We start from the raw sequence: 10,994 nt of genomic DNA, 5'->3' as shown, positions 1-10,994 counted from the left end.
ATTTCGGCTCATATTATTGAGGGAACTCATGGCGACCATCCATTAAGGTTCAACATCGATGGGTAAGGCCTGACACGTAAAGATGAACGACGTCATAATATTGGGTCCTAATCAAACGTGAGACAAAAGTTTACGTAGAGGGTGCATGGTGATGCAATTGGAAACTACCTCTTAGGAATTGTGATTGGCTAATATTATTCGGGATCATGATTTGCTAATTGGACCTTACGTACCTACTGAGGAAAGGAGTTTCCCATTTTCATTAGAGGGTAGTGAAAAATGTGAAAACAGTGGGAACAAAAATTTATGAAGTAAAAGTCCATACTTTATATCTTGCTAAATATTTTAAAATAGTCACTAACATTTATCTGTTTTACTTTTCAGTACTTTTTGACAATGTCTTCGATTCGCAATCCGCTATCTGCAATACTCGACCAACACGTATTAACCGGACCTAATTACCTCAATTGGCTAAGAAATCTAAAAAAATCGTCTTGAATTCGGAAAGGATAGCGTATACACTTACTGAGTCGCCCCTTGTTGAGGCTCCGACTAGCTGCACTCCAGAGAAATTGCAGACTTACAAGGATTGGTGTGACCATGACTTGCGAGCTAAGTGTTATATGCAGGCTTCAATGAATGATGAGATGCAGATGCGTTTTGAGGATGCAAAGAGTGCTGCTGACATTCATTTGCATCTCAAGGAGCTCTTTGGTGAGCAGACTCGACCTCTTAGGCATGCTACCACCAAGGAGCTAATCACTTTACGCATGCGAGATGGGACTTCGGTCCATGAGCATGCCCTAAAGATGATTGGGCTCGTGGACAAGCTCGTTGGCATGGATCTGATGTTGCCTTCGGAGTTGACCACCGACGTGTTACTCTTGTCGCTGCCTAGCTCATTTGATCCTTTTGTGGTGAATTTCAACATGAACAAGCTGGAGCCTACCCTTGAGGAGTTAGTGAACATGCTTGTGACATTTGAGTCCACCATCAAGAAAGAGAAGCCAGTTCTTTATGTGGGTTCTTCATCTAGTACGAAGACTGGTCCACATGCGAATGGAATGAAGCGTTCTTTCCAACATCCCAAGAAGAACGAACCCTTGAAGTGGCAAGCTCCGAATCCCGTTGTGGCAGCCACACGAGTAAAGGCTGACAAGACTGCTGATATTTGTCATCACTTCAAGAAGCCTGGACATTCGAAGCGTAACTACAGAGAATATCTTGCCCAGAAGAGTTCTGGAAACGGTTTGTTCTATATTGAAGTAAACATTTCAATTAACTCTACTTCTTGGGTATTGGATACTGGCTGTGGCTCACATCTCTGTAATGATTTGCAGGTGATGGGAAGAAGTAGGAGACTAAGGAAAGGTGAAACCTTCTTGAGGATGGGCAATGGAGCAAGAGTTGCTGCCAAGGCCGTAGGAGATGTTTACTTATTACTGAACAATGATTTGAAGTTAATTTTGAGAGATGTTTTGTTTGTAACAGATTTGGTGAAAAACATTGTTTCCATTTCTATGCTTGACAAAGATGGATATTCTTGTTTATTTAGCAAAGGTGTTTGCAACATTTACAAGAATGAATGTTTGATTGGTACTGAAGAACTTGAAAATGATCTCTATAACTTAAAATTGAAAGATATTCCACTAAACAATGTCCAAGCAATAACAACAACAAACAAGTGAAAACAAGATACTCTAAATTCGGCACAATTATGGCATGCTCGATTAGAACATATTTCCCTAAGAAGGATGAACAAGATAGTGGGAGTGGGCATGTTTGATATGTCTGATATTAATTCTCTCTTAACTTGTGAATCTTGTCTAAAATGAAAGATGACCAAAATTCCCTTTAAGGGCCATGTGAAGCGAGCCAAAGGGTTATTGGATTTGATCCATACCGATGTGTGCGATCCGCTTAGCATTACCACTAAGCATTGACATGCCTACTTCATCACCTTTACCGATGACTTTTCGATGTATGGGTATGTGTATTTGATGAAATACAAGTCTGAAGCCTTTGAAAGGTTCAAAGAATTCAGAAGTGAAGTAGAAAAACAGTTGGGACGAAGCATCAAGTCACTTCGATCGGATCGAGGTGGTGAGTACTTGAGTGCCGAGTTCCAAGAGTATCTTAGGGAGAATGCGATTCTCTCGCAGTGGACTCCGCCTGCTACACCACAGTTGAATGGTGTTTCGGAGCATCGTAACCGGACTTTGATGAACATGGTTCAGTCTATGATGGGGTTCACGGAGTTGCCGCCATCCTTTTGGGGATATGCGCTTGAGACAGCGGCACTGTTGTTGAACAATGTCCATTCAAAGGCAGTTGATAAGACACCATATGAGATATGGATGGGTAAGCCTCCCAAATATTCTTATCTTAGAATATGGGGATGCCCTGCTTATGTGAAGTAGGTAGTGGGAGATAAATTGGATAGTCGATCCATTTTATGTTATTTTGTGGGAATATCCAAGGAATTCAGTTGGATATTATTTCTAGCATCCCCAAAAAACAAAGGTGTTTGTTTCTAGAAATGCAACCTTTTTGGAAAAGGAATTTCTATTGGATAGAAAAGTGGAGATGATAAAACTGGAAGAGGTTCGAGAGACACCCACAATTGAAGAACCCACACCCGAAGAGCCAAGAGAGAAGATACAAGCTCCTAGAAGATCCGTGAGAGTCTCGAGACCACCTATGAGGTATGGTCTGCTTCTTGAAGAGGTCCATGATGAGCCTAACTATGGATGTGATCCAAGGACCTTCAAGGAAGCGTTATCTGATGCCGATTTATCCAAGTGGCTTGAAGCAATGGAATCAGAGATGAATTCCATGCATTCGAACCAAGTGTGGAACCTCGTGGATCCACCTGAGAGAACTGTTCACATAGGGTGTAAATGAATTTACAAGAGGAAACTTGGGGCGGATGGGAAGGTATTGACCTTCAAGGCGCGATTGGTAGCAAAAGGCTATACTGACAAAGAGTTGACTTTGAGGAAAACTTTTCTCCAGTTGCAATGTTCAAGTCTATAAGGATATTGCTAGCCATAGCTGTATCGTACGACTATGAGATATGGCAGATGGATGTCAAGACAGCCTTTCTTAATGGGGATATTAAGGAAGAGATTTACATGTCTCAACCTGAAGGGTATACATCTGTCGGAAGTGAGCATATGGTATGCAAAATTCAAAGATCTATTTATGGTCTTAAGCAAGCATCTAGGAGTTGGAACCTCAGATTCGATAGTACAATCAAAGAGTTTGGTTTTACTAAGAATCCTGAGGAACTCTGTGTGTATAAGAAGGTCAGTGGGAGTGCTGTGACATTCCTGGTGCTTTATGTTGATGACATTCTACTCATTGGGAATGATGTAGGGATGTTACAATCAACTAAAATATGGTTAGCGAGTAAGTTCTCAATGCAGGACTTGGGTGAAGCATCTTTTGTATTGGGAATACAGATCTATAGAGATAGATCAAGAAGATTGCTTGGTCTCACCCAATCCACATACTTTGATACCATCGTGAAGCGGTTCTCGATGGATGAGTCCAAGAGAGGACATCTACTAATGTGTCATGGCGTTTCCCTATCCAAGTCTATGTCTCGCAAGACTGATGCAGAGATAGCGGCGATGACACGCATTCCGTATGCATCTGCAATTGGTAGCATCATGTATGAGATGATATCTACACGTCCTGACGTGGCTTTCGCACTAAGTGTAGTGAGTAGATATCAATCGAACCCTGGTCTTCCACATTGGAAAGCTGTGAAAGACATCCTCAAGTATTTGAGAAGGACCAATATATTTTTCTTGGTCTATAGGGGTGGAGAACTGAAATTGGAAGGCTATATCGACTTTAGCTTCCAAAGTGATATCAATGACTCAAAGTCAACCTCTGGGTTCGTATTCATGCTCAATGGTGCTGCTGTCTCTTGGAAGAGTGCTGTCTCTTGGAAGAGTTCCAAACAAGACAGTACTACGGATTCCACCACTGAAGCCGAATACATTGCTGCATCAGCTGTAGCGAAGGAGGCTGTTTGGATAAGGAATTTCGTCCAAGAGTTGGGCGTCATTCCCAATGGAGTTTCTCCTTTCCTGGTGTTTTGTGACAACACGGGAGCTATAGCTCAAGCAAAGGAGCCGAAGTCTCATCAGAAATCCAAACACGTATTGAGAAAGTACCACATCCTCCGAGAGATTGTGGAAAAAGGAGAAGCGTCGATTGACAAAGTCAGCTCTGCAGATAATGTTGCTGATCCACTAACTAAGCCTTTACCTGGACCATTATTCGAGAAACATTGTGAATCGATGGGTTTGAAGCATATGGGTAGTTGGCTCTAGTTCAAGTGGGAGATTGTTAAAGTAGGTTCTCGTCGAGCCAAGTGTTGGCCGAGTGTTCACAATGAAACTCTATGTATGAACAATCTTTATTTTAATAATATTTAAAATTATTGTTTTGGCACATCTTTATCTGTATACACATGCTAGTTGCATGGATAAAGTCCTTGAATATACAAATAGTAGAAAGATTATGAGATGCTAATATGATGAGTATCATGAAACTCATATTTGTAATACTGTATATTCTAAACAGTTCCTAGTCGATTCAGTCGCCGCTAAGAAGGATATAGGCCGCTCGAGTTTGAGACTAGTATCTGCGATGTGAGTACCATATTTCATTGGTAGGGGACATTGTGATGTCCGAGCATGCAGATAGGTGCTCCTGGTAGAGTGCTGAACAACTCTCCATAAAGAAATTTCCAAGTGGTTCTCACTTATCGAGTGGAAACGTCCGAGTTTATGGTTGTACAACATTGGTCCTTATGACCCGAGACAGAATTGAGACTTTATGTGATAGCATTACACTTTGACTTGTTAATCGACTCTCATGGGGTCATCAGGTGGCAAGGTTGGGTGTTTTGTCGAAACATATAGGAGTTGATGCATTGTAGTTGAGGATTCACCGCTTATCTTCGGGTATGGATATCCTATGTGATCACATGTATATGTACTATAAAATCTCTGATCAGAGTATGGTGGTAATTATGAAAGGGATTTCATAGATTATACCATCGATGCAACTACGACATGACACATAGTTTTGATTCTTTGACAGCTCTCGATATTCCAATAGTTGTCGAATCGGTACGTATATATGAAATGAAGGTACCGTACTGTACGATAACCATAATTGAATGGTTCTTGCAGGCACTATCATTTGATACCTAGGGAATCATGTAAGCGATGCTGCTAGGCGTTTAGCATGATATGTTGGGTACTATCAGACTTGAGTTCTGACGTTCTTATTATCATGTAATTGATAAGTAAGAATGGAGCAAATTGGTATGCTCATATAAAGACATGTTTAGTCCCGAATCACATTGAGATGTGAACCCATGGCTAGTTATATCATTGAACCATTGAGGGTCACACAAGTGCTAACTTTCTAGATCCCGTTGAGAAGTAAAATAGTTCAATGTGTTGAACGGCTTATAAAGGAGTTTATAAGCGTAAATAAAAATAGATGTATGACTTCTATAAGGAGAATGTAACTTTTAATTTGAGGAAGTGTTCCTAAATTAAAAGTTGGCCAAACAAATAATGTATTTGAAAATTGTGATTTTCATAAACATTATTATGGACTAAATTAAATTAATTCAAGTGTTGAATTAATTAAATACTAATGGGCCTAGTAGAGTCCAAATAATTAAATTAATTCAAGTGTTGAATTAATTAAACAACATTGGGCCTTGTAGAGCCCAATTAGAAATAATTATTCAACTAGTGGGCTTGAGTAAAATCAAGTAAGGTTTAATTGGTCTCAAATTTGTTTGAGACAATTAAATTAAAGTCCATGGGCCTTGTAATTGTTACAAGCCCAAATAGAATTGCATGCATGGGAGGTCAAAGGGTGGAGACAATTTTTTCAACATCCAAGGCATGACATGCCTTTAGAATACACAACACCTTTTCTCATAAACAAGAAAAGTCTCCCCTTCACTCCATGAAGCTAATGGCCGAAATTTGTGCTTACATTCTCCTCCATTTTCTTCTTCATTTTGTTGAGGAAAACTTAGTCTTCTCAATGAAAAATACTCTAATTTTTCTAGTGCAAAATTAGAGTGGTTCTACTTTGTTAGTGGTGGACATAATTTTTGAGCAAGGAGTGCTCATTGGAAGCTTGTAGATTGGGACATCCATTCAAGAGCTTAGTTGTTTGACAACTAAGTTGGAGCCATCATGGTAAAATTTCTAAAATACCATATGTATGACATTTTGTGTTTTATTGTTATTTGCTACACATGTTGTGAGGTGCTCGGTTTTGTTTTCTTGTTGAAAAACATTTTTCAAACTTCCGTTGCGTAACCGGGCACCGTAACCGATCCCCTTTAATTCAAGCCATTTGGTTGAATCAGTATCAGATATTTCTTCTTTGAAATTCATTGGATCACATCCAACACAAGCCTCATCATGGCTTTGTTCATGAAGAAGCGTATATCTTGCAGGTGGTCTAATAACCCTAACAGACCTTCTAGGAGCTTGTACTTCAACTACTGGTTGTTAGGGATTAGGTTCAACTTTTACAATTGAGGAAATATCTTGAATTTCTTCAAATTCTATCATCTTGTCATTTCTATCTGATAGAAATTCCCTTTCCAAAAAGTGGCATTTCTTGAAACAAACAATTTTTCTTCATTGGGGTGATAGAAATAATATCCAACAGAATTCTTTGGATATCCTACAAAGTAAATCTACTATTCAATTTGTCTCCCACTGTCTGCTTCACGTAAGCAAGACATCCCCATATTCTCAAGTAAGAATATTGGAGAGTTTTTCCTATCCATATCTCATATGGTGTTTTATTCACTGCCTTTGTATGGACATTATTCAACAATATTACCGCAGTTTCAAGCGCAAAGCACCAAAACAACGTAGACAATTCAGTGAATCTCATCATGGATCGAACCATGTCCATCAAGGTTCGATTACGACGTTCAGAAACACCATTCAATTGTGGTGTTGCCGGTGGAGTCCAATGTGAGATAATCTCATTCTCTTTTAGATAACCCAAAAATTAAGAACTCAGGTATTCTCCACCTCGATCAGATCGAAGTGTCTTAATACTCATTTCTAGCTGTTTTCTACTTCAGATATGAATTCTTTGAACCTTTCAAATTCTTCAGATTTGTGTTTCATCAAATAAACATACTCATACCTCGAATGGTCATCAGTAAGGGTAATGAAGTAGGATTGCCCATATTTTTGCTAACACTTAGCGGGCCACAAATGTCTGTGTGGATCAAATCCAGTAGACCATGCGTATGTTCCACGTTTCCATTGAATTCAGTCTTTGAAACGTCTGATATTCGTTTTCTTAAAAAGTCTAGATTTTTTTTTAACAAACTCTCAAATTTCAGTCCTTGCCAACATATATACATAAAATACTTTTGCACCTACATGAAAATCCAAAGGGAATAGTCAAACAGGAAATCGTAAAACGTTTTACCAAACCTAAAAAGCATTATTTGTTGAAAAGTGTAGCCCATACTAAACCTCTAAAAAATATTTCAAAAGCATAAATAAAATGTCGTAAAAATCTTTAATGTAAAATCATAAACTTAAATGCGAAAAATAGAAGCGCTGGTCCTCGGGTTATGTGCACCTTCAGTCCAGTCAGGTCAACCATCAATACCTCCATCTAACTCACTTGCATCAAACACACCTAGTGAGTCTAAAGACTCAACACGTCATATCCTTGATAACAAGTAATACGTAATAAAGATCACATACAACAGTGAAAAATACTTGTAACCACAGTACTGGGCGGCGGGGGACACCAGCAACACTCTCACCGATCAACTGGGCCCTGGCCTTACATATTAACATATCATCGTATACATATATATATACATATCTGTATCCAAGGAAACACGATCGTCGGGCACCCACTGGGACCATAACCCTCACAAAATTTCCAATATATCATCGTATTAGTCACAATCCCTTCCCGTCCTTCAACATGTTATCATTACTCAATAAAAATCACGCATATACGTAATGTTTTTATTTTTGAAACTAAGCATGCAACATGTCTTTTTAATGTCCGATAATTAATCCATAAAAATCCATGAACATTTAAAAATCATGATTTAACATATAAAAATTCATAAACATCCATAATCATTGAAAACAATCATATTAGCATATAAAATAGCATTTAGGACACTGCCATGACGCTTACTAATTTTTAGGTGTAAAAAGACCGTTTTACCCCTGAACGTAAAATTTCTCGATTTTGACGTTTTCTTGATTTCATTGACTCTAACATGTCCGAAATACTTATTTAAGCTTAAATTAAAATTCCCATAATTTATTTAGCTTAAAAACTCGAGTTTTTAATTAATTCGTAATTAGACGTTTTGAAGGCGTTTTAATTACGAAAAATCCCAAACTTTAATATAAAATTCCTAAATTCTAAATTTAATCTTTTTATATTATCTTAGCCCCCATGAACCACGACTCGACCCCCGTGAGCCATTTTTCAATTATTTAAGTTTAGAAAACCCTCACTTGACCCTAATCGGTTAGCACCGAGTCACTTTTCGATTTTCTCGAGCCGCCCTCAAACCATAGTGAACCAGACCCTGACCAACACCCTTAGACACCCTACTGGACCTTAGGAACCCACGGAAACCTTCCCCAGCCCCTTAACCGAAACATAACAGCCTTCCCATGTAGTGGCCAAGAACTCCTATGTGGACAAGGGCTCATGTTTAGGTGTCTAGGACTCTAGCCCATGACTTGGCCCTCTAACCAGGCTAGGCCTAACACCCCTGCGCAAGCCTGCAACCTGCGTGCAACTTGACTCACTTCTCGGGTAGGAGTCCTCGATGGATAGGACTCCTCCCAGCCCACTTGTTTCGACTCCTAGCATGGATAAGACCCTACCCTTGACACCCCCACGTCCCTGTCTAGCCCTGGAACCAAGCCAATATCAAGCCTAGCCGTGGAGTACAAAACCAAAGCCCTTGACCTCACATGACAACAGCTTGCTTCTCAAATTATTCTCATGATCATATGGTTGTTTAGATGATGTTCTAGGGCTCTAATTTCATGTAAAACAATGCTTGATCGTTACCTATATCATGGCAGCCCTTAATCAATACAAATACATGTTTTTCGTAAACAAAACCCAAGTTTTAGAACCCATGTGCATGCAACTTCGAAAATAATCATCATGGTTCTTAATATTTTCATTCAAAATATGCAATAATTCATAATATGGTGTGATGATGAGTAAAAGGAGAATATGGCATGCCTTTGCATACTTAACGCACTGAAAAACCGTTGACGATTTGCGAAGAACGGACAAGAACCTTGGCTTGAATTTCCCTTGAGCTTTTACCGAAAATTTCCTCTAATTTGTTGTGTGTGTGTGTACGTGTCTTGAAGGATTTTGGGGTGTGCAAGAGGCCACAAGTGGCGTGTGATTTGTGGTGTAGGGTTAGGTGTTTAACATATTATATAGCTAATTATATACTAACTAGGATTAAGGCCTATTAAGCCAACAATTTAGGCTCATTAGTCTTAATTAGGATTAAATTAAATAATAAAATAATTTTGGTAAAAATAAGTTTGTGAATTTTGATAGCCGGGTTGCCAAAAATTTCGTGTTTTTGTTGAAAAACCAACACCGATAAAATTTACGTCCCGACGTATAAAATCATCTCAAAACCCCATATTTTCAAAAATAAGAAAAAGCATCAATCATATTTTAAATAATTAAAAAAAACTATTTAAAAATCATTTTCAAATTTTCAGCCCTCGGTCTCAATTCCTCGATCGCAACTCGAATAACCTTTAAAAATACATTTTAATGAAACCATGTAGAAAAATATATTTTAAACATGTCAATATGCACAACATAATTAATTAATGCAATTAAAACAATTAATTGAAATACACAAGGAATTTAATAATTGCATGCATGTGGTTCACGTGGACCTTCGAATTTTCGGGGCGTTACAATCTCCCCCCCTTAAATTGAATTTCGTACTCGAAATTCGCTTATCCTTAATAACCCAAAGTTTAGACTTAGTTCTAGTATCCCAAAAATTCACTCTGCGCTACTCTAATAAAACTTAAGTTCTAAACGTCCTTACGTCTCCTTGATCCCAATTAATTTTTACCTTCTAAATCCTTATTTTCAAATCGCAACTTAAAAGACCCAAATGGCTTAGTGTTATTACTATTATAACCTCGAATTTCGATTTTTCTTACAATTCCCAATATCAAAAGATGGATGACCATACTTCTCTTATATTAATTTCCATATTAAATACCCAAAATGTTCGTCAACTTATCATATTTCAATCTTAAAATCTCAAACGCATTCGCCAACGCTTATATTTTTTAGGCCTAATATCGATTCATCCTTAAAAACCCTTGATTAACATTCCTTATAACACTATAACCAAGATATCTCAAGGTTCCAAATATTCTTAAAAATCTATATCATCGAAAATTCTTATCATTTAAACCATTCAATTCACACTTATTGCTAAACTAGTTCTCAAATTCCTTAAAAATTGCAAAATTAATTCTTAATTTCCTCAAAAATTATCCCATTTGGTCCTTAATTTCGATAATTCTACGATTAACCCATAAGTTCTTGGCATTCTTAATTTCCTTCTACTGATTTCTCATAACATAATTTCGAAAATTTAAACTTATTTACCCAAAAATCTATTGTTATAACCCATTTTACCTTTCATCAAAACTTAAGATTCCAATTTATACATTTCTAATTCGACTAGTAACCACGAATCTTAAATATTTTCTTAGAAAATCTACGTGTCCCAAAAGCATTCATAATATTCATGGTTAACTTATGACCTAAAAAGTATAACGTCAATACTAAAACCCAAAAATCAACATAGTTCCATTCTACCACAAAGCCAACATGCGTTGAAATCACATAATTTTTAT

Source organism: Primulina tabacum, chromosome 2, assembly GCF_025594145.1.
Source record: "Primulina tabacum isolate GXHZ01 chromosome 2, ASM2559414v2, whole genome shotgun sequence".
NCBI lineage: Eukaryota > Viridiplantae > Streptophyta > Magnoliopsida > Lamiales > Gesneriaceae > Primulina > Primulina tabacum.
Note: the sequence above shows the minus strand (reverse complement) of the source record.